Source organism: Notamacropus eugenii, chromosome 4 (genome assembly GCF_028372415.1).
Source record: "Notamacropus eugenii isolate mMacEug1 chromosome 4, mMacEug1.pri_v2, whole genome shotgun sequence".
Lineage (NCBI taxonomy): Eukaryota > Metazoa > Chordata > Mammalia > Diprotodontia > Macropodidae > Notamacropus > Notamacropus eugenii.
Window position 1 is genome coordinate 3,713,335 of NC_092875.1, and position 22,753 is coordinate 3,736,087.

The 22,753-nt window shown below is 40.8% G+C and overlaps 1 pseudogene; it reads right to left on the reverse strand.

Moving 5' to 3' along the window:
* Positions 1–4,179: 4,179 nt before the first annotated feature.
* On the reverse strand, positions 4,180–22,173 carry LOC140498841 (uncharacterized; annotated as a pseudogene).
* Positions 22,174–22,753: the final 580 nt, after the last annotated feature.

The following is a 22,753-nucleotide window of genomic DNA, read 5'->3' on the forward strand; positions in this document are numbered from 1 at the left end:
TGTGCTAAGTACTGAGAATGGAAACGGAATGAGACAGTTCTTGCCCTCAAGGAGAGACAACATGAGTAGAAGTTTCATCCATAGGCAGATCAAGAGGCATAGTGGTCCCTTGGGTGAAGTCACAGGAGGAATGACAAGGCCACGGAGTCTGGAGGGTTCAGTGATTGATCAGATGATAATGGCTGGGGTGCAAAGCGTACCGCAGGAGTCCGAGTTAGTTCTGGTGGTTACTCTTCTGGAAGAAAGAATTCGTGGTATGTAAACATGAAGTTTCTGAATGGATAGTTAGCACATTTATTACACACTTACTATGTATGCTAGTGATACAGACACAAGATGGGCCCTACTCTCAAGGAGGTTGCCTTCTAAAGGGAAAAGACAAAAGCAGGGGCAGGGATCCCCCTCATTGGGGCAAAGTTGCTGGAGAATAGGTGGCACAGACTGGAAAAAAGGGAGGTGAACTCTGTAGCTAGAACTTTATTAATATGGGAGTTCCTAGCAAGGACTCACAAATCATCAAGTTGGCCTCAGGGTAGAGTCATCCTCAGGAGGGGCAAGATATTGTCTTCTTTCATTTCTTGATGCTTAACCACATTTTCCAAAGTTTTCATAAGTGTATGGGAGAAGGGTCAATCAATCAGTGGAATTCCCTGATAAATTTGTTGAGCTTACCAGAAGTAAACTTTGGGACTTTTGCTTGTCTATACCTCTCTTTCTGAAGGACGCAGGAGCACCAATAGGAAGAAAGTGTTGCTTCATCTTCATTTAGGGGGATTTTTTGGTTACAACCTCCATTGGTAGTGGACCACTCCCCAAAACTTCTGCTATTCTGGGAAAGAACATCAACCTGATTCTTCAGCTTAGTAAGGACTGTCTCATATCTCTGATGGGTAATGATATGCCCAGGGCAGGGAGGTGGTGCAGCGGATAGAGCGCCTGGCCTGGAGTCATCTTCGAGTTCAAATCCAGCCTCAGATACTTAGTTGTGTGATCCTGGACAAGCTACTCAACCCTGTTTACCTCAGTTTCCTTATCTGTAAAATGAGCTAGAGAAGGAAATGGCAAACCATGCCTATATCTTTGCCAAGAAAACCCCAAGTGGTGTCATGAAGACTCAGACACGACTGAAATGGCTGAACAACAAACAGCGATATACCCAACAAGAATATATGAGTGACTGGAGGCATCAGCCTCCAAATCCAAAATCAGCTCCAAAATTTCTCCACTAGTAGTGGCATCTAAAGAAAGAATCCTTAGCTGTCAGGTTCTCTTTCTCCCAGGCCACTCAGCTCCACTGGGGCCACCACACAGCATCAGTGTTTACAAATATCATATGTATCTGGTCTTTCAGTGATCTCTCACTGGGTGCCATCTCCAGTCTGATCTATAGCTTGCCACTGGAACCAGAGGACTCTGGAGGAGAAAGTGAGGCTGGTGACTTTGCACAGCCTCCCTCACTTAAATCCAATCCATTTGAAAGTCATGGCATCACCTTCCCGATGTCATGGTCCTCTTCAAGAATGAAGGACAAGCAACACGACACACTGACTATCCAGCTCAGCCCACTAGAAAGAATTACTAGGACATCCTTCTCTAGAGTATCCCCTGTTACTAGATTAATGGTGAGGAGATCCATCCACATGGGCCTCTCTTGGAGAAGACCATGAATCTTAGGAATCAAGTCCCTGTAGGCTATTGCAGCCCATTTTACTGACTCCATGCAGGTCATCAAGACTGAGGTGGAGACCTCAGTCTCCTACAGGCACAACCTATTTGTGAACACTACCAGTAATGCAGTCCATTCCTGGTATCTACAATGCATCTCACTTTTCTGAGTCCTGAACTGTGCTCCCGTTGCCATTGCTTTGGACACTGACCATTCTGCCAAGGTCATCCTTTTTGCCATTGCCTGCTAAAGTCCCTGGTACTGGTGCTACTTAGGCTGCTGATTTAATTCTGTCCTACATCTATGCTGAATCTCCTGGGCCTGTGCTACCTGAAGGTCAGTGTGTAGCTAATCCCAGGTGAACCTGAACTGAGTCCAGAAATGACTGTAGCAAACAGACAACTTTGTTCAGTGTAGTCAACTGTAAACTCCTGGGAGCTAACTTCTTCATCCAAATGCTGAATGGAAGTGATATTCTCAAGAGCATACTCATTCAGCCCACTTTTTCCATATAGCTGCATTCCTGAATTTTCATTATGTCCTCTAGAATCTCCTCATTCTGCAGAAGCATATCAACTCTGAACCTCATACCTCTTTAGTACCCCAAGCCCTTGGGACCCCATCTCCCTTTGGTTGGAGAGAGTGGAGAACTCCTCTCAGATGCTGCTTTTAAGGGCAGCGTCCAGGATGGCCATCTCATTATTTCCCAGCAAGCCCATCCATGGGTGGGGAAGATCCTCCTAAATCACACCATTCAATCAGAGGCACTTATAGTAAAACAAAAGCAGCAAAAGATCCTATTTTCTTTGCCATTACAATAACCTAGCTCTTATTGCTTACCATCTCAGGAAGGGAGGAGGGAAGGATGGAATTTGGATGTCAAAACTTAAAAAACCCCAAATGTTAAAAAATTGCTTTAATGTGTAATTGAGGAAAAATAAGATATTCTAAAAGAAAAAAAAAAGGGAGAGAGCATGGAGCCCATTCTGGGCAATCTGCTACTTCAGGAAGAGCTAGGGGAAAAGCAATTCTGAGGCCCAATGTTCGCAACATAGCATTCTAGTTTCCATCTCTCCTCATACATTGGACTAATTGCAGATTTCAATTCTGACCATAAGTTTAATACGGGATGCCCCATACCAAGAATCACATTAAAAAAAAAGATTTCGATATCTTTTGTTTTTTACCTTCTCCCCTGCATTCCTACCTCTGCCGCACCTGACACATTTTACTTGCAGCAGGGCCTTTTTTCTTCTTCACAGAAAACCAAAATAAAACCAATTACGTATAAAAACAATCTTATCTCAGATACAGTATCCTATGCCTATGGAACTTAACCTCTATAAAGGAGCAGGGATATGTCTTCTCAAAACTCTTCTTTGGGAACCATCTTATTCTTTCTACTTTTTGCAGCACCTAATTTATTTTGTGGTTGCTTTTTCCATGAACACTGCTACAATTCAGTGTATTTTATATTTATGTCTCCGCTTGCATAGCTTTGTATCAATTTATATAATCCTCTGAATTCATCATATTCATAATTTCTTATAAGGCAATATTATTCCATTATATTATGGTACCTAAATTTATTTAGCTATTTCTTGACTATCTGTTTTGTTTCCAGTTCTTTGCTATAACAAAAAGTGCTTCTATAAGTACTTTGGTATATACAAAGTCTTTCTTTTTATCAATGAACTCCTTAGGCTATATGCCTAATAGTGGAATCTCTGAGCAAATGAGCATTTTAGTTGCTTTATGTAATCTACATAACGGTTGCATTCATTTATAGATCAGTGCATTAGTATGTCTATCCTTCCACAGCCTCTACAACCTCGAATGTTCTCATCTTTTGGCAACTTTGCTAATTTTCTGGGTGAAGTGATGGTTGAGGGTTGTTTTGATTTGCATTTTAATTGGTACTGGGTAGGAGATGAATTCTTAAACAGTCAAGGTAATCATTATTAGAAGATTAAACTGATTACATAAAATTGAAGATTTTTTTCTACAAACAAAATTTTAATACATCTAGAGGAGACCTGCACAACCTGTGGCCCACCAAAGGATTTCAGGCAGCCCTCAAAAAATGTAGAGGAAAAAATCAGGAAAACATCCTCTGCATTTTTCGTGGGCCACCCAAAATCCTTTGGTAGGCCACAGGTTGTGCACACCTGATCTAGGATAAGGTAATTGGTTGATTGTACCAAGCATCTTTAAGAAGGGCCACATACTCCCTATATATCTACAAACAACAATCAGATATATGACCCAGCACCATTCCCAACAGAAACGTGATCAAAGGATGTAAACAGTTCTCAAAAAAATTGTAAACTATTAACAACCATATGAGTATTCCAAATTGCTCATTATTAAAAAACTCATGCTTCAAATGAGTGAAAAACATGTTTTTATTGTAAACAAGCAAATGTGGGGAGTACTTGGTAAAAAGTTTGTACTTGCTATATGTGCACAAAATTGGCAACCTATCCATTCTCTAATCGCAACTTTGTCCACACTTCAGCATTTTTATAAAAACCAATTATTTCTATCTTCCCCTAAATTCCAGTACTTATTTCAGATGGCTTATATGTCAATTTTACATAGAAACAAGTGTTGTGTTTAAGTCAAGTGCACTATATATTCAGTTTTGGAAAGGAAGATGGTGCCTAAGTTTAGGAAGAAGGTTTAGAACAGTTTCAGTGGGAAAGGAGAGAAGGACCCACTTCACCTGGGATTTCATGTTTGTTCAGATTCTTTAATTTTCCGTTGATCATTTTCATAAGATTTCTCAGTATGAATTGCCTGATGTTTTCCAAGTCTTGTGCTCTTACAAAAAGGCATTTCACATTCATTATATAGACAAGTTTTCTCTCATTAGTATAAATGATGATTTCAAAGTTCTCCAGAGGAAAGCTTTCCCTCAGTCCCAATTTTCTTAAAGCTTCTCTCCAGTGTGAATTCTCTGATGGTGAGTAAATAGTGCCCTCAGGTGGAAGGTCATTCCACACTCATTACATTCATAGAGTTTCTCACCAGGATGAATTCTCTTATGCCGTGTAAGGTGTGTGCTGAAGTGGAAGGCCCTTCCACATTCATTACACTCGTAACGTTTTTCTCCCATATGTACTCTATAATGACGATTACATTCTGTCCTTTGACTAAATGCCTTCTCACATACATTACAATCATATGGTTTCTCATCAGTATGGATTCTATGATGTTGAATAAGCTGTGTTCTCAAGTGGAAGGCCTTGCCACACTCATTACATTCAAATGATTTCTCATCACTGTGAATTGTCTGATGTTCAGTAAGACTTGTCCTCTGGCAGGAGACCTTCCCACATTTATGACATCCAAGTTGCTTCTCACCAGTGTGAACTGTCTCATGCTTAGTGAGATGAGCCTTGAGGCAGAAGGCTTTTTCACGTTCATGACATTCACAAGGCTTTTCTCCACTCTGAGTCCTTTCTACTCAGGCTAAAAACCATCCCACATTGATTACATTCATATTTCTCACCAGTATGAAGGCTTTGTTGTTGAATAAGTTGTTGTTTTTGTCAGAAGGTGTTACCACATTCCTTATGTTCATAAGGTGTCTCTCCTGTATGAGTTTTCTGATGTTGAGTGAGTTGTGAGCTCTGGTAGAAGGTCTTTCCACGTTCATCACATTCATAAGGTTTTTCTCCAGCATGTATTCTCTTATGCAAAGAAAGTCTTGCATTCTGGGTAAAAGCCTTCCCACATTTGCTACATATAAAAGGTTTCTCTCCAGTATGAATTCTCTGATGTTAAGTAAGGAAGTGCTACTGTGGAAGGCCTTTCCACACATATTACATGCATATGGCTTCTCACCAGTATGAATTCTCTGATGTTGTGTAAGTTGTGAGCTTTGGCAAAAGCCCTTCCCACATTTATCACATTCATAAGGTTTCTCTCCTTCATGAATTCTCTTATGCAAAGAAAGTCCTGTGGGAAAGCCTTCCCACATTCATTACATACATAAGGCTTCTCTCCAGTATGAATTCTTTGATGTTGAGTAAGGTATGTGCTACTGTGGAAGGCTTTGCCATGTGTAGTACATGAATATGATTTCTTGCCAGTGTGAATTTTCTGATGTTGAGTAAGTTGTTCCCTCTAACGAAAGGCCTTCCCACATTCTTCACATTCATAAGTTTTCTCTCCAGCATGAATTCTCTTATACAAAGAGAGGCCTGAATTCTGGGTGAAAGCTTTCCCACACTCCTTACATTCATAAGGCTTCTCTCCAGTCTGAATTCTATGATGTTGAATAAGAATGGCCCTCTGGCTGAAGCCTTTCCCACATTCATGACACTGATAACATTTCTCTTCATTATCTAGCCTCCCATTTTCAAAAAATTCTAAATTATATTTAAAGAATTTCCCATGTTCATTATACTTTGGGAATATCTTCTTTGAATGGAGTCTATTATATTTTCTTAGGTTAGTGGATCGTCTTAAGTACTTTCTATGTGTATCACATTTAAGGAGATTCATTCCTACAGATGTTTTCTCTCCTATAAAAGAGATGTGCCCTAGCCTGAAGCTTCTGCTATATTTGCAGCCTCTCATTTTATTTCCATGTTTCTTTTGGGCTATTTTTATTTTCCAAGAACGTTTTTCCTCATTACTCTGGTGTCTTTTTACTATGGCATCATATTCCCAGGCTTCCTGTACAGTGGAAAAATGAGGACCCTTTTCTGTGACTCTTTCTTGGTACGATCATTCCAATGAAATCCCCAACTTTAGAGTGAACTTCTCCGTTGACTCCCAATCTGAATGAAATAAAAAAAGAAATATCCTCTATTGTTTCTGCTGTAGCCATAAGTAGTTGTATCATCCAGAAGAAAAGTTGTTCTAATCTGCTTTCTTTCTACTTTTCCCATAAGTTCTTATTTCATGAAAAATCCTCCCCCCGTCCCATTAGTTTGTAGGGGTCTGGTTCTCACTGAATCACTTCCATTTATGTACTTTTCTATTTTTTAATTAGCACTGGATGTGTTTGATAATTACTACTTTGTAATACAATTTAGATTTCTTTCATTCATATTTGTATTGCTTTTCCTAATATTCTTAACAATTTATACCCTCCATATGAATTGTTATTTTGTCTAAATCTATTCAGTATCACATTGGCAATCAGATGAGAATAATATCAAATTTATGGACTTACTCATAAAAGTATTGTCCTTTCTTTTATATAAGCATATGTTATTCTAGGTGTGGGGAACCTACGACCTCAAGGTCACATGTGACCCTCTAGGTTCTCAAGTGGGGCCCCTTGACTGAATCCAAACTTCACAGAACAAATTCCCTTACTGAAAGGATTTATTCTGTAAAACTTGAACGCAGTCAAAAGACAGCACCCAAGGACCTAGGAGGCCACATGTGGCCTTGAGGTCATAGGTTCCCCCTCCCTCTATTCAAACAAATTTAATCCCTTTCCAATTACTTAGATCTTTCTGTTAATCTGGTCTTAATTATTTAGGTCAGATTTATTTATGTCTTTGGTTTTTCACTCCCAATTATTTTAAGCATTTTGTTGTCACTTTGTGCACTTCAAATCAGAGGAATCAAATATGCAACTTGCTGGCCACAAGCAGCCTACAACACTCCTGAGTGGAACCTCAATCAGATTAAAATGTAATTGAGAAACATGAAAAGAAAAGCACATTTACCGATAACACTTTACCAGCACTGCTATGACACCAACATATGGGAAACCAAATTGTCTATAACTCAGCAAACAGAGAGGCATGTAATGGGTGTAAAGAGGTTAAAATACATAACCAACTATGAAATATAAGAATAAAGGGCACTACATGGAGGAATTTGAGCTTGTCCTGCAGCAAGGTGGAAGGATGATAAGAGAGTGCTGTGACGGTACCTCTGTGATGTTAGGACAAAGCAAGGATTGACTTAGAATTAGGGTTAGTGTTAGATGACCCTTTGTGTTGAACTTCTAGGAGAACAAGGATAAAAACTGCACAAAATTAACTTCAGTAGCCTTCAAATAGATACATGACCCAGAAATAAAAGGTCATAACACATGAAAGATAGAGATTTACAGCTATGGCTTGAAGAAAAAAGCATTTGTGGCCAAAGAAAGGGTAGAGAAGATCACAGAAGAAAAATGGATAGTTTTGATTATACAGAATTGAAAAGCTTCTGCACAAACAAAAGCAATATAGTTAAACTTAGGAAACAGTTCACTGGATAAAAATCTTTGCAGCAAGTTACTCTGATTAAATTCTGACATTCAGTCTCCCTCTCCCCCAACTTGCAGCCTAGGAGTCACCCGGACTCCACACTTGGCTATTCCCCTCTCCTTCCTCGCCCAGGTCCAATCTATTGCCAATACTGGTAGATTTAACGTCTACAACATCTCTCCCATCTACCCTCTGACACCCCCACCCCTGGTGCAGGTCCTTGTCTGCCAGGCCTAGAGGCCTGTGTGGGCTACCCGAGTCTTTCTTACCTCACCTCCGAGGTCTTTGGTTGGCCAAAACCGGATGCACATATGAGAGAAAGGACGTTCCAGAGTCGAACAAGGGTTGAGCTTTATTACAGGGTCTAGTTACAAGTGCAGGGGGGTCTTCCTTAGGAGGAAGAGGGGGAGATTTCCTAAGGAGGCTAGGATCTTAAGGGCTTGGAAATAGAAGTACAAGCGGGGAGAGAGGGGGAGGGGAGAGAGAAGAGAAGAAAAGCGGAGCCTACTGTCCTCTTGGCTCCTTACGTGCTAAGAGAGCTTTCAGGCTTCCTCAATCCTACTTAACCTTCAGCCGCACAGTTTGCATCTCAATACTGTGCTGTTAGGTAACTAGGTGTGCTCCAATCCGGGACAATCTCGAGGGCAGGGAGACTCCACCCATCACGTATCTCCCGGGGAGAGGCGGAAATACCCGAGCTAGCCGAGCTAGCTCAGTCTGACCTTCTCGAATCCCCGCTGTTCATGGAGGGCCTTGTAAGACTCTAAGATTTAGAAGTCCCACTTTTACCCGCCCGAGACCGTCCACACGGAATTGAGCTTCCAATCCTCATACTTGTCACCTCATGCCTAGAGTACTGTAACAGCCTGAAGGTGGGTCTTCCTGCCTCAAGTCTCTTCCTACTCCAATCCACTCTCCATTCAACTACTAAAGTGATTTTCGTAAAATGTGATCCAGTCCTGTTACCTCCCTACTCCATGAACTCCAGTGACTATATATTGCCTCCAGGACTGAATACCAGATACTTAGTTTGCCATTCAAAGCACTTTGTAACCTCTTTCCCTCCTTTTTAGCCTTCTTCTTTTTTTTTTTTTCATTTTTTTTTTATTTAGCTTTTAACATTCATTTTCACAAAATTTTGGGTTACAAATTTTCTCCCCTTTTCTCCCCTCCCCCCCAAATGCCAAGCATTCTAATTGCCCCTATGACCAATCTGCTCTCTCTTCTATCATCCCTCTCTGCCCTTGTCTCTGTCTTCTCTTTTGTCCTGTAGGGCCAGATAGCTTTCTATACCCCTTTACCTGTATTTCTTATTTCCTAGTGGTAAGAACATTACAGTTGATCCTAACACTTTGAGTTCCAACTTCTTTACCTCCCTCCCTCTCCACCCCTTCCCTTTGGAAGGCAAGCAATTCAATATAGGCCAAATCTGTGTAGTTTTGCAAATGACTTCCATAATAGTTGTGTTGTATAGGACTAACTATATTTCCCTCCATCCTATCCTGTCCCCCATTACTTCTATTCTCTTTTGATCCTATCCCTCCCCATGAGTGTTGACCTCAAATTGCACTCTCCTCCCCATGCCCTCCCTTCTATCATCCCCCGCCACTCTGCTTATCCCCTTATCCTCCACTTTCCTGTATTGTAAGATAGGTTTTCATACCAAAATGAGTAGGCATTTTATTCTTTCCTTTAGTGGAATGTGATGAGAGTAGACTTCATGTTTTTCTCTCACCTCCCCTCTTTATCCCTCCACTAATGAGTCTTTTGCTTGCCTCTTTTATGAGAGATAATTTGCCCCATTCAATTCTCCCTTTCTCCTCCCAATATCTTTCTCTCTCACTGCTTGATTTCATTTTTTTTTTTAAGATATGATCCCATCCTCTTCAATTCACTCTGTGCACTCTGTCTCTATGTGTGTGTGCGTGTGTGCATGTGTGTGTGTGTAATCCCACCCAGTACCCAGATACTGAAATGTTTCAAGAGTTACAAATATTGTCTTTCCATGTATGAATGTAAACAGTTCAACTTTAGTAAGTCCCTTATGACTTCTCTTTGCTGTTCACCTTTTCATGGTTCTCTTCATTCTTGTGTTTGGAAGTCAAATTTTCTTTTCAGCTCTGGTCTTTTCATCAAGAATGCTTGAAAATCCTCTATTTCATTGAAAGACCAATTTTTCCCCTGAAGTATTATACTCAGTTTTGCTGGGTAGGTGATTCTTGGTTTTAGTCCTAGTTCCTTTGACTTCTGGAATATCCTATTCCATGCCCTTCGATCCCTTAATGTAGAAGCTGCTAGATCTTGTGTTATCCTGATTGTATTTCCACAATACTTGAATTGTTTCTTTCTAGCTGCTTGCAATATTTTCTCTTTCACCTGGGAGTTCTGGAATTTGGCCACAATGTTCCTAGGAGTTTCTCTTTTTGGATCTCTTTCAGGAGGTGTTCTGTGGATTCCTTGAATATTTATTTTGCCCTCTGGTTCTAGAATCTCAGGGCAGTTTTCATTGATAATTTCATGAAAGATGATGTCTAGGCTCTTCTTTTGATCATGGCTTTCAGGTAGTCCCATAATTTTTAAGTTGTCTCTCCTGGATCTATTTTCAAGGTCAGTTGTTTTTCCAATGAGATATTTCACATTATCTTCCATTTTTCCATTCCTCTGGCTTTGTTCTGTGATTTCTTGCTTTCTCATAAAGTCCTTAGCCTCCATCTGTGCCATCCTAATTTTGAAAGAACTATTTTCTTCAGTGAGCTTTTGAATCTCCTTTTCCATTTGGCTAATTCTGCTTTTGAAAGCATTCTTCTCCTCGTTGGCTTTTTGAACCTCTTTTGCCAATTGAGTTAGGCTAGTTTTCAAGGTGTTATTTTCTTCAACATTTTTTTGGGTCTCCTTTAGCAGGGAGCTGATTTGCTGTTCATGTTTTGACTTCATGTCTCTCATTTCTCTTCCCAGCTTTTCCTCCACCTCTCTAACTTGATTTTCAAAATTCTTTTTAAGCTCTTCCATGGCCTGAGCCCATTGAGTGGGCTGGGACACAGAAGCCTTGATTTCTGTGTCTTTGCCTGATGGTAAGCATTGTTCTTCCTCATCAGAAAGGAAGGGAGGAAATGCCTGTTCACCAAGAAAGTAACCTTCTATAGTCTTATTTCTTTTCCCTTTTCTGGGCATTTTCCCAGCCAGTGACTTGACCTCTGAATATTTTCCTCACACCCACCTCACCTCCTGATCCTCCCAGCCAGTGTTTGGGGTCTGAGATTCAAATGCTGCTTCCAGCCTCAGGGCTTTGGGCGGGGGCAGGGCTGCTATTCAGTGTGAGATTAAATTCAGATGCTCAGGTGAGGGCAGGGCTGCCTCTCAGGCTCAGTTCCCTCAGGGAGTTTATGCACAGACCTTCAACAATGGATCCAGGCTCCTGCCTGCTTGGAGAGCCCTGGTCTGCCGCTGCCCCTCAGCTTCTGTCTCCCGAGGGGGCCCGAGCCATGGGGGCACCCCACTCCCCCCTCGACCCGCCAAAGGGACTCTCTCACCGACCCCCGTCACCTGTGGGTGGAGGTACTTGTGCGGCCGCTGGAGATCCCGTCCCTGAAGCCCGCTTGGATCTGTTCCTCTCGGTGCCGCGGCCACGGCAGGGCTGTACTCAGCTCCCAGTCCCGGCGCCCAGTCTGCAGCACGAAGGACCTTTTACGAGAGGTTTGCAGGTCTCTCCGGAACAGAAATCTCCCTCGCTCCAATGTTCTGTGGCCTCTGGGTGCAGAATTCGCCATGAGTTACTTCTTTATAGTTGTTCTATGGGTTGTGGGTTCGGAGCTATGTGTATGTGCGTCTTTCTACTACGCCATCTTGGCTCCGCCCCTCTAGCCCCTTTTAGCCTTCTTGCATTTTACTTTCTGACCAGTATGTATTCTTTGATCCAATGAAATCAGCTTCCTCACTATTATACAAACCAAATGCTCCATCTGGGGTCTTTGGGCCTTCTCTGTCCTCCTTACCTGGAGCACTCTGTCTCTTCCTCTCCACCTACTCACCTCTCTGGTTTCCTTTAAGTTCCAACTAAAATTTTATCTTTTACAGGAAGCCCTATCTAACCCCTCTTAATTCTGGCACCTTCTGTTAATTACTTCCCATGTATTCTGTATACAGCTGGCTTTGTATATATTTGTTTGCATGTTAGCTCTCCATTAGATTGTGAGCTTCCTGAGGGGACTGTCTCTTGTCTTTCTTTTGTATCCTTAGTGCTTAGTACAGTGCCTGACAAATAACAGGTACTTAATAAATGTTTATTGATTGACTGATCACTTTCAAAGAAGGAAATCCATGCAATTAAAAGCTCTATGAAAATATGCTCCTAAACACTATTAGAAAAATGCTGACTTGACATCCATCAGATTGGCAGAAATGATTAAAAAAGGGAAAATGACAACTGTCAAGGGACTGTGGGAAAACCAGCTCACTAGTGCACTGTGGGTCTGTCTTTTCTGCAAAGTAATCAAGAGCTAAAGCAGGAAGTTCTTAGATTTAATAGCCTCTGATCTAGTGGTAGTGACTACTGGGTTCATACTGTCAAGAGATCAGAAAAAGAAAGAAAGAACCCTTATGTGCAAAAATACTTATAGCAGCACTTTTTCTCATACCAAAGAACTAGAAACAGTGGGTGCTCAAGAATGACTGAACAAACTCTGGTATCAGAATGTAATGGATTATTAGTGCCATAAGAAATGATGGAATTGTAGATTCAGAGACACCTGAATTATAAAAGCTGACGCAGAGTACAGTGATTGGAAATGGAAATTTATTTTATAGTATAAAGAAAACAATTTCAAAGAACTCTGATCAATGCAGACTGACAAGGAAGTCTGCCACCACCCACTGCCTTGAAGGGCAGATTTAATGAGCCAAACAACCCTACTGTGACATATAAAAAGTTTGAGAGATATAATCTCTGAGTAATTAATAACTTCATTAATCATGCCAGTAATAATTAGGAAAAGGGGTCCGGGACACTCTTAAATGCCAAAGACCCTTCAAGTAACCCACTCAACGCTTACAGTGCCTTTGGAAGAGTGGATATTCCTAAGGGTGGCAACTGTTTTAACTATTAATGAAAAGAGTAAATATTGTAATGACAGGTGGACCTATTCTAATGAGGGGTTGGGGGATGTGACTATGATCACTCAGTGTTGGTCAAAGAGACCTGTCTATACTCCCATCACCTGTCTAGACATCGTGTGCCCTTAGATTCAATTCTTTGTGAGGTCCTCTACTGGCAATAACTCCACCTAGGTAAGATAGTCTACATGGGATAAATTTTGGGGAAAGGTCAGAGATTTCTCCAATAATTTGTTATTTAATAATCATTTATCTCACTATGCAGAGTCAATAAATGCATTTGTTTGGCTTAGCTAGGATTATGAAATTGGACAGGATAGAATTTGGGGAGGAAAGAAGAATCAGTAATAGTGATGCAAAAGGAGATGAGAATGAAAACGTACTGGGAAGAATAAAGAAGATTCAGAGGCAAATTCAATTCTAACAAGAAAACACACTTCCCAACAATGAACGTTCATCCTCCAGAGGTGTCCCTGGCACAAGTCTTGCTGAACACAGACAGGCCAGCTGCCACTAGGCTGATTAGTTATGGCAGCCCATAAAAAAGAAAGTGCACAATGGCTCTGAGCTGTGTGTGATCCCATTCCAATTATGTGCAGGATGAGGTAGAAGAGAAAGTTCTATCTTCTGACAATAGAGGAAAGTAATGAGGAAAAGATGACAGGGTACTGAATTGTTAATGATAAGGAAGGGGCTAATGCCATATACTCTTAACTTTTTTCCCAAGTCCAAGATGTAAGCGAGATAGATCAAGGTCCATCCAACATTTTAGAACTGGCCAAGTGAACGGTTGTTTACAGTGAGCCACTCACCTGGACAGCAGTTTCTCTGGATCCCTCCCAGCATCCAGGGTGATTCCCTTTGTTCCAACTGGGAGATTACATCTGGTTTGGAAACTGTAAGTCCTATTCATTGGAAAAGAAAAATTACTGGGTTCAGAGCCATTCCAGAATTTAATGGTACTCTCGTTCTTCTAGGAGGCACACAAGATCATGCAAGGTAGCACCATGAATTGTATCAGAAGTAGACTGAGGATCATGGTGTTTAGAATGGAAGTATTGGTCATGTAGTGGATTTGATATCAGAAAATATTCATTTCTTTTGATCTACAAACTGCTAAGATGGGGGAACCTCATATGTCTTCAATTATTTGACTTTTGATTTCAGAAAACAGAACAGGGAGGTAAAACTTCAGGGCCCCAGTTTTTAACAGTATGAAGAAAAACTTTTCAAAAGCATTGTATCTCTTGGACAGAAGAGGATTAACAATTTCTGGTCTTTGCATTCCAAAAAGAGGAGCTCAACCCTCAAGATAACCCTCAGTGGTTACCTGCCACCCCCTCAGCTCTGCACTGAACCCTGTGCTATTTCTCCCTCCCCTCAAAAAAGGGCAGATCTGAATTATTACAGAAAGTTGTCCTTACCCAGGTGGACTAGATTCCTGTAGTTTTCCAGCATCACATCTCTGTACAGTTCCTTCTGAGAAGGGGTCAGGTGCCGCCATTCTGTCCGGGCAACAGCAACATCCTTGAAAGTCACTGATTCCTGAAAATGTCAATGAAATGTTTATTCAGGGAGCAGCCCTCATATAAGTCCTAGGTGCAAGCAATGGTCAGGTATTCCAAAACTGGAGGAAACCGTTCTCTAGGAAACTAAGGCTCCAGTGCGCTTAATGTCAATTATTGGAGTAACTGATATTTCTGAAAAACACTAGATTCTGAGCCACACAATCAGTCAACAAGTTTTGTTAAGTGCTTACACTGAGCCAAGCAGTGGTAAGTGTCTAGGGGTACACACAAAAGTGATTGTGATCTATCTGATTGCTTAGCATCTCAGGGAGGAGGGAGAGAAGAAAAGAATTTGAAACTCAGAACTTAATTTTTTTTTTTAAATTAAATTATTTTATTTGTTTTCAGTGTTCAACAATCACTTCCATATATCTTAGATTTTCCCCCCTCCTTCCCCACTTCCTCCCTGAGATGGCGTACAATCTTATATAGGTTCTACATATGCATTCCTATTAAATACATGTTGCATAGAAGAATTAAAATGAATGGGAGAAATCACAAAACAAAACACAATACAAAAGAAAATGATCTGCTTCTCTCTGTGATCCAATTCTATAGTTCTTTCTCTGGATGTGGAAGGCGCTTTGCCTCAAGAGTCCACTGGAAATTTTTTAAGTCCTTGCATTGCAATGAAGTACTAAATCTACCAGAAAAATTCCTTGCACACTGTGGTTATTATTGTGTACAAAGTTCTCCTGGTTCTGCTCCTTTCACTCAGCATCAGTTCATATAAGTCTTTCCAGGCTTCTCTGAAGTCTTCCTGTTCAGAATTTAATGTTAAAAAATTTTTTTTAACATGTAATTGGGGAAAAAATCATGTGTGTGTGTATTTAAAAGTTAAAAAAATCAAAACTGAAGATATTTGGGAATTACACACACGCACACACACACACACACACGCACACACACACACGCACACACACACACGCACACACACGCACACACACGCACACACACACACACGCACACACACGCACACACACATGCACACACACACACACGCACACACACACACGCACACACACACACACGTTCTTGCCCCATAAACTCTTACATCATCATCTAATTGTTCCCATAACATTTTGAAAAGTTGATCTTACACATGAATATATAATTACAAACAGATGACAAATACTCATTTACTTAGTTGTTCAGAGTATGGAATCTCAGGCTGAAAACAGCTGCAGTGCTAAGATATTACAATAGCAGTTATGTGAAGGGCTTGCCTCACTTATAGAGATTTTGGGATGACAGGAAGAAGCAGGTTGGCACCACTACAGTCGCTTCTAGGCTGAAACCCAAGGGTACAGAATGATTCAAGCATCCTTAGTCCCAACTGATTTCCAGTAAGAACTGCATAAGCAGCCAAGAGCATGACAGGGTACCACCTAGTTGCCCACAACTAACAAATTTCCATATCCAGACTTTTTTTTAAACACTTTGTCTCAATGCCAAACAGTACAATAAATCCTGACTTATTGAAAGCATCTTATCTAGAGGTATACTTCACTTAAAATGAGACCAGAATAAATTCATTTACTCCTGGATCTATTTCCCAAATGTATCACACAGAATCTCAAGGTATAATTTTAATTATCTTGTATTATATGTTTCACAAAGTATTTCATGGCATAGACCCACTATTTACGGTTAATCTGTTGCCTAAGATTTTTAAAGTGGCAGTCTGGTGTTAAGCTTTAATCTATTTCAATCATCTTACTTAAAAAGCACAATTTAATTTAGTTCCAACCTGGGTTTTAAAATCACTAATGGCAATGTTTAAAATCTCAGTCAGAACTCACTGCTTTCAGTTTACTTACAGCTCTCTGTCTGCTTTCAAACCAAGTAGTTTCTAAAGTTTTATACAAACTTTCCACTTAAACAAATTCAAAACTTTCCTCAAATCATTCTTTCAGAGTCTTCTCTTGTGTTTACATCTCTCCCAAAGTCGGAAAACCATGTCTTTCTTACTTATTCCAATAGTATTTCAGACTATTATTCTCTAATCTTTACTGAATTCCTGTGTTGTTAAGTAAAACCAATAACTTGTTAAAGACTTTTACTTTGTGTGGAATCCAACCAGTTACAATTTTATTATTTCCCAAAAGACAGAAGTACCAAAAATACTTTGCGATTTTTTTAGAAATTATAAAAACTTTAACACCTTGCAAAAATTCTCTTCAAAGAACAATTAAGTTCTAGTATGTTAATCTGGCATATTATAAGTAATATAAAGCATTCTCCAAATAAATTTCAAGTTGCTTTCTTAATAAGCTTGACAAGAAGCAAATGAGTCCTCAAAAATTCAAATACAAAATCTATTATAGATTCCATAGTATTTCAAATCCATAATCTATTATAAATTCAAAACACACACCAATTCAAAAATTATTTCTAAATTGACTTCTACTTCACTTTTGATTTGTAAAACTCCCAACTAGATTTTCTAATCAAATCTTACTTTACCTTTTGGTTGGTACCCAACTCATGAAAACTTTTCTCTTTTCCATGAGTTAACGCTTAAAACTGTTTGGTGACAAAGAAGCCAGATTATTCCTCAGATTCAAAATGAGCATAATCTATAAACATTAATTTTAGGGTTCAATTTAACCTGGATTTAAAATTTCTACAATTTTACTAATTCAAGATCAACTAAAATTTTAATTAGTTCAAAACAAAGTATCCAAATTATTTGGGTAAATAAAAAGCAGGTAAAAATTAAGCTGTAATCACATTCTAACTGATTCTCTGCATAAAATACCTTTCCATAAATTCTCCTACAGTGGCAGAGAGATTTCCATAGCTCCAGGAGCAACATTATGGAGGGAAAGGGGCTTATTCAAACTAATTGTTGGGGAAGAGAAAGCGAAGCATCTGGAGAAAAGGCCATCAAATGCTTGTCTCAAAAGGTTTCTTTCTCACTACTTTTGGCTCCCGTTATCTGTAATAATTCTTAAAGGTTACCCAGGCTTAACCCTTTCAGTTTCCACAACAGCTAGAACAAGGCAAGCATACAGCATTATCACACCATTTTCCCTTATTGTTTGGACCAAGAAGGTGAGAATATAAAAGCAAGCACCCTGGCACACACAGGAGGACCTGCTGCACAGGTTCTTAGATATGCTGTTCTAAGGAAAACAACCTCAAAAGGGGTAAACAATCTTACTTTAATCAAGCATTCACTTATTATCACTTATCATTCACTTAATTCAGGGGAAGAGTCAGCACCCTGAACGTCAGAGAAAATACAAACAGAAAGACCAACAGACCGGGCTTCCAACTGTCTAACCATAGACAATTACATACATCATTACCAGACAGAAAAGCACCATCATCTGGGTTTTCAAAGCTGGAGGGCTCTTTAACAGCTACCAAGAGTCTCTTCTGGCCTAATGACACAAACACTCTTCCAGTGATTTCATCCTCAAAGCAAAACCTCACCTCAGAGTATATATACACTTTTTGATGCCTCATAAGCATTTAACAGAAGGTGTGAGCCTTCATACAAAACAAGCCTCCTCTAATCAAGCTTCCCTTAATAACCCCACCTAAGGCCTATTAATGGGCAGGGAAGATTTTTAACTCCCATTGAAGAGAGGAAAAAAAATTGGTTTGCTTTTTACTCAAGGACACACATAGCACACCCCACAAATGGCACTCCACAAAGACAGACAAAAGAATAGAACATAGACCTAGGAGCTGTTCCATTTTTGTGGGTTCCTGCTGGAATGGATCCAGAAGTGCCCATGGGTCTTCTAAGAAACCTTACATCAAGAAGTCAGGAACTCAACCAAAAAAGTGATGGGAGTTCAGGAATTGGAGAGATCACTTACCCAAGCTGAATCGCCAAATCCAGTCTGAACTGTGCATAAGGGGCCCCTGCTGGTACCAGGTGTTTGAGGTTGAAACCAGCAGCAGTCTTCGAATCCCTCTTCTGACACCATATGTCAAAATGAAATAAAGAAGACTTTGAAGTAGCAAAAACTAGCATCTTTAATTGAGGCAAGAAAATTGCAATTTCGGGCACCACGCAGCACCGAAGTACTGGATTGTCCAAGAGAGGCAGAGAGGTGCAGAGTTAAATACATTTCAATAGGAGAGAGAATCTCGTGAGCCTCAAGAAGTTGTTATGTAGGTTGTTTTGCACAACAACCAAAAGGCCATAGAAAAGGCTAGGGAGGCTAGGGAGCAGCAACATCTTGGCAGAAAGCCCCTGACCCCCATTTTTCTTTTTAAGTTGGCAATTTGTAGCTGTGGGTTCAGGCAAGATCAGCTCATGGTCATCTCAGTTCAACATCCTTTTTAAAACACTTATTGAAAATAGTCTCTCCTTATTTCTGCAGTTTCTTTCCATTTCCCTCTTTGATATATGGCTGTTAGGTGTATTTGTCATTGTTGGCAAACATTTATTAAATGTTTTAAATTAAATCAAATGATGGTTGAATGAGGGATGGATTTTCTGGGAGTAAGGTGTAAGAGGACCAAGATTGTTAGAGGGAAAAGCCACAGGAGACACCTGATAAATTCCTGAAGCCTCAAACAACTTAATAAGATTTATTCTTGTGGAGAAAGGGACGTATTTCCAGAGTACATGCATCCAGGCAGTCTGTCAGTGACTACAAGGAATACTTGAAGCAGTGATCCAGTTATACAGGCATAATCACTCCCAAACAATTTCTGCTTATGGTAATCATTTTCCAGAACTCAGGCATTTCCTTAATAAGACAATATTTTGGGAACAGAGGTTGATATGTGTCAGTAGCTCTGGAAGGACAATCTGCAGTTTACAAGTACAGTCTGTTTTGTTCTATGAAAACATAAACCTGTTTTCTAAACATTCACAGGAATATTTAAAGGGTGCACTAATTCAGTACATAAATAATTTGCTAATGGCTTCTGAAAACAAAGAACAAATTAAGACCAATACTCTTGCCTTGTTTAAACTTTTGGCTGTGCAAGGACATAAGGGTATCTTTAGACAAACTGCAGTATCACTTATCTGACATAAAATATGTAGGACATCTCCTTTCAGCAGACAGGAGGACAGTATGCCTTAGCTGAATGAACCAGTGCTGAATGAGGCTTTCCCATACTAAAAAACACACCTAGCACACCATTTTCTTCACTTAGGCTACTGTAAGCCGTGGATTCTTACCTTAACTTTTTAAAATGGGGAATGTTTTTGTTGGGGGCAGAGTGTTTACTGTTAAGTAACTGCTGAGTCAAAACAAAACATATCAATTCACCCCTCAAACCTTTGCTCCTTCTAAGAATTTGAAGGGAAAAGCCTTTAAAAATGGACAGTGGGTAGAAAAGAAATAAAATAGTTCTAATATTTAACTTCTGCCCTCTTCAATGTGTTAGTCCTTCGTTGCCAAAGAAGACCATGTCATCAGAGAAACGATGACATGACTTGCATTTGACTTTGTTTTGACTGAGGGAGGGCTGTGCAGATCACCAGCCTCACTTCTTCTCCACAGCCATCTGAATCCATTGACCAGATATTCATCAAGATCACTGGAGATGACCCAGGATGAGGCAATTGGGGTTAAGTGACTTGCCCAAGGTCACACAGTTAGTGAGTATCAAGTGTCTGAGGTAAGATTTGAACTCAGGTCCTCCTGACTCCTGCACTGGTGCTCTATCCACTGCACCACCTAGCTGCCCTGCCCACTTCAGGTAAGGAAGTGAATGGTCAATATTGCCAAGTATCAACAAAGCCTAGCTATCTCTGTCTGTTGGTGGTCAGAGCAATTTACCCCATGTTAGCTCCATGTTACAGTATTAAACTGGAAGTGACAGGTGAACTCCCCAAATTCTAAGCCCATTTTAAAGGTGCCACTTACTTTAGTAGGTCACCTGCAAAAGATGGCTTTTGAGTTCCAAGATCAAAATTTGCTTAATATATATGCTTTAGGTTTAGGGCAGATGCTTGATGCATTTGTATGAAGAATACCAACGATAATGGCCTGCCACTAGCCTTTGGTTCCATTATAGGCAAAGGTAACCAGCCTTGCCAGGGTAAGACTCTCAAATTTTACTAGGGCTGGATTTGGAAAGAAATGATGTAACAAGAGACAATACAGGTCCTGGCAGCTCATGTAGAATGGATAAATGATTATAGATCTTGGCAGCTATATGGCGCCATAGTGCCCAGAGGTCTGGGCCTAGAGTCAGGGAGTTGTCATGTGGCTGTTTCCTCGTGTCCAATTCTTCATGACCCCATTCTGGGGTTTTCTTAGCAAAGATACTGTTTTGCTATTTCCTTCTCCAGCTCATTTTACAGATGAGGAAACTGAGGCAAACAGGCTGAAGTGACTTGCCCAGAGTCATTATGTCTGAAGCTAGATTTGAACTCAGGAAGATGAGTTTTCCTAACTCCAGGTTCAGTACTCTATCCACTGTGCCACCTAAATGGGCAGAGTCAGGAAGACCTGAATTCAAATTCAGACTTAGGCACTGACTAGCTGTGTGACAATGGGCAGTTCACTTAACCCCTGCTTGCCTCAGTTTCCTCATCTGTAAAACAGGGATAATAATAGCACCTACCTCCCAAGGTTGTTGTGAGATAATATTTGTAAATTTCTTAGCAGTGCCTAGCACATAGTAAGAATTAGATAAACGTTAGTCATTATTATTAGTAATCAGAAAAAACAGGATTCTATACTCAAAAGATTAACAATGCAAATACAAGCTAACCGCTTACCTCATTCTGAAATTAGAAGAAAACAATGCAATCTAAAGTAACAAAAACCTATTTTAAAAATTAGAACTTTGAATATCAGTGGATTGAATTCACCAATAAAAAGTAAAGAGAAAAATCCTAACAATTTGTTGCTTAAAAGAAAACATCTAAGGTATACTTTCAAAAACATTCAAAGTGAAGGGGTGTATAAAAACTATTATGAATTAGCTGAATCTCTCAAAGTAGGAGCTGCGATCTTGATTTTAGAAAAGGCAAGAAGAGAGACAAACAACTTATGAATCAAGTAATCACTTATTAAGTGTCAGGTAGCACCGGGGATACAAAGTTAAAAAATAAAAAGTCTCTACCCCCAAGGAGTTTACAATGTAACCGTGGAGACACATAACAGATATTACAGGACACGGACAAATGAGACTTATCCTTAGATGAGAAGGCTCCAGCAGCTGGGGAGAGGGGGAGGGAGGCACTATTTCTTCCTGACTCCAGGCCCAGTGCCTTATGCACCACCTAGCTGCCAGATCTTACTATATATACATGTGCCCCCTCAGAGCCTGATGGATTAAACACCAAGTTAAAGAAGCAGAACTTGGACTGAACAGGACCCTGGAGACTTCTGGATGGGAACCTCAGCAAACATGCATAGTGCTCAGCAAGCTGTGGTATTCACACAAGCACTGCTTGTTTAACATTTACCAAGAAGACTTACCTCAAACCCCTCCTTTAAAAACACAATGAAAACTGTACTCATTGAAGGGAATGAGAATAATAGGCACAGCCCCATGCTTCGGAAAGAAGCCTTTTAAAAATACAATCTTAATTTCCATGTTCAACTCGAAAGGGTTAAGATGGCACACTGCCACTGCCCTGCTGGGTGATGGCATTCAGGAGCACAGGGGCCATGCCCTCCTTTGGTCTGGGAAGCAGAGCAGCTGAAGAGCCTGCCCTACCCATCCAGACCCTACCTTGGGAGGGTGAGACAAGGTGGAGAGCAAGGATCTTCTATGATCTGTTTAGATCATAGGTCTGTTTAGAGCTGGGGAAACTGAGGCACGGATGTTGAGTTTTGCCCAGGGTCCAAACGCCCACAGCTGGCCCAGCTGGGTAGCAGGTGACCAGTGGATGCTTCCAAGGACACAGGGCAGTGTGGGGCCTGGAAGGGAGGGCAGGGCAAAGGTGCAGAGAATGAAGTAGGAGAGGGGGCACTGGGGAGCCTCTGAAGACGCAATGAGCACGCGCCCTCCCCTCCCTCCTCTTCCCGGAGGGCTCAGAACTAGACGCCCGGTGGCCTGCCCGCCCCTCCCCTCGCCCGGAACGGCCCCACAGGGTTGGGGTGGGGGTGGGGGTGGGGTAGGGAGCTCTTTGGCTTTCCTCTAGTGGGCCTAGGATGATGTTCCAGGACCCGCAGAGGCCTCAGGATCAAACCCCAGTGTCTTCGGCCCCGCCCTTCCCTCTCCACCAATCCCCGGACCGCATGTGGTCC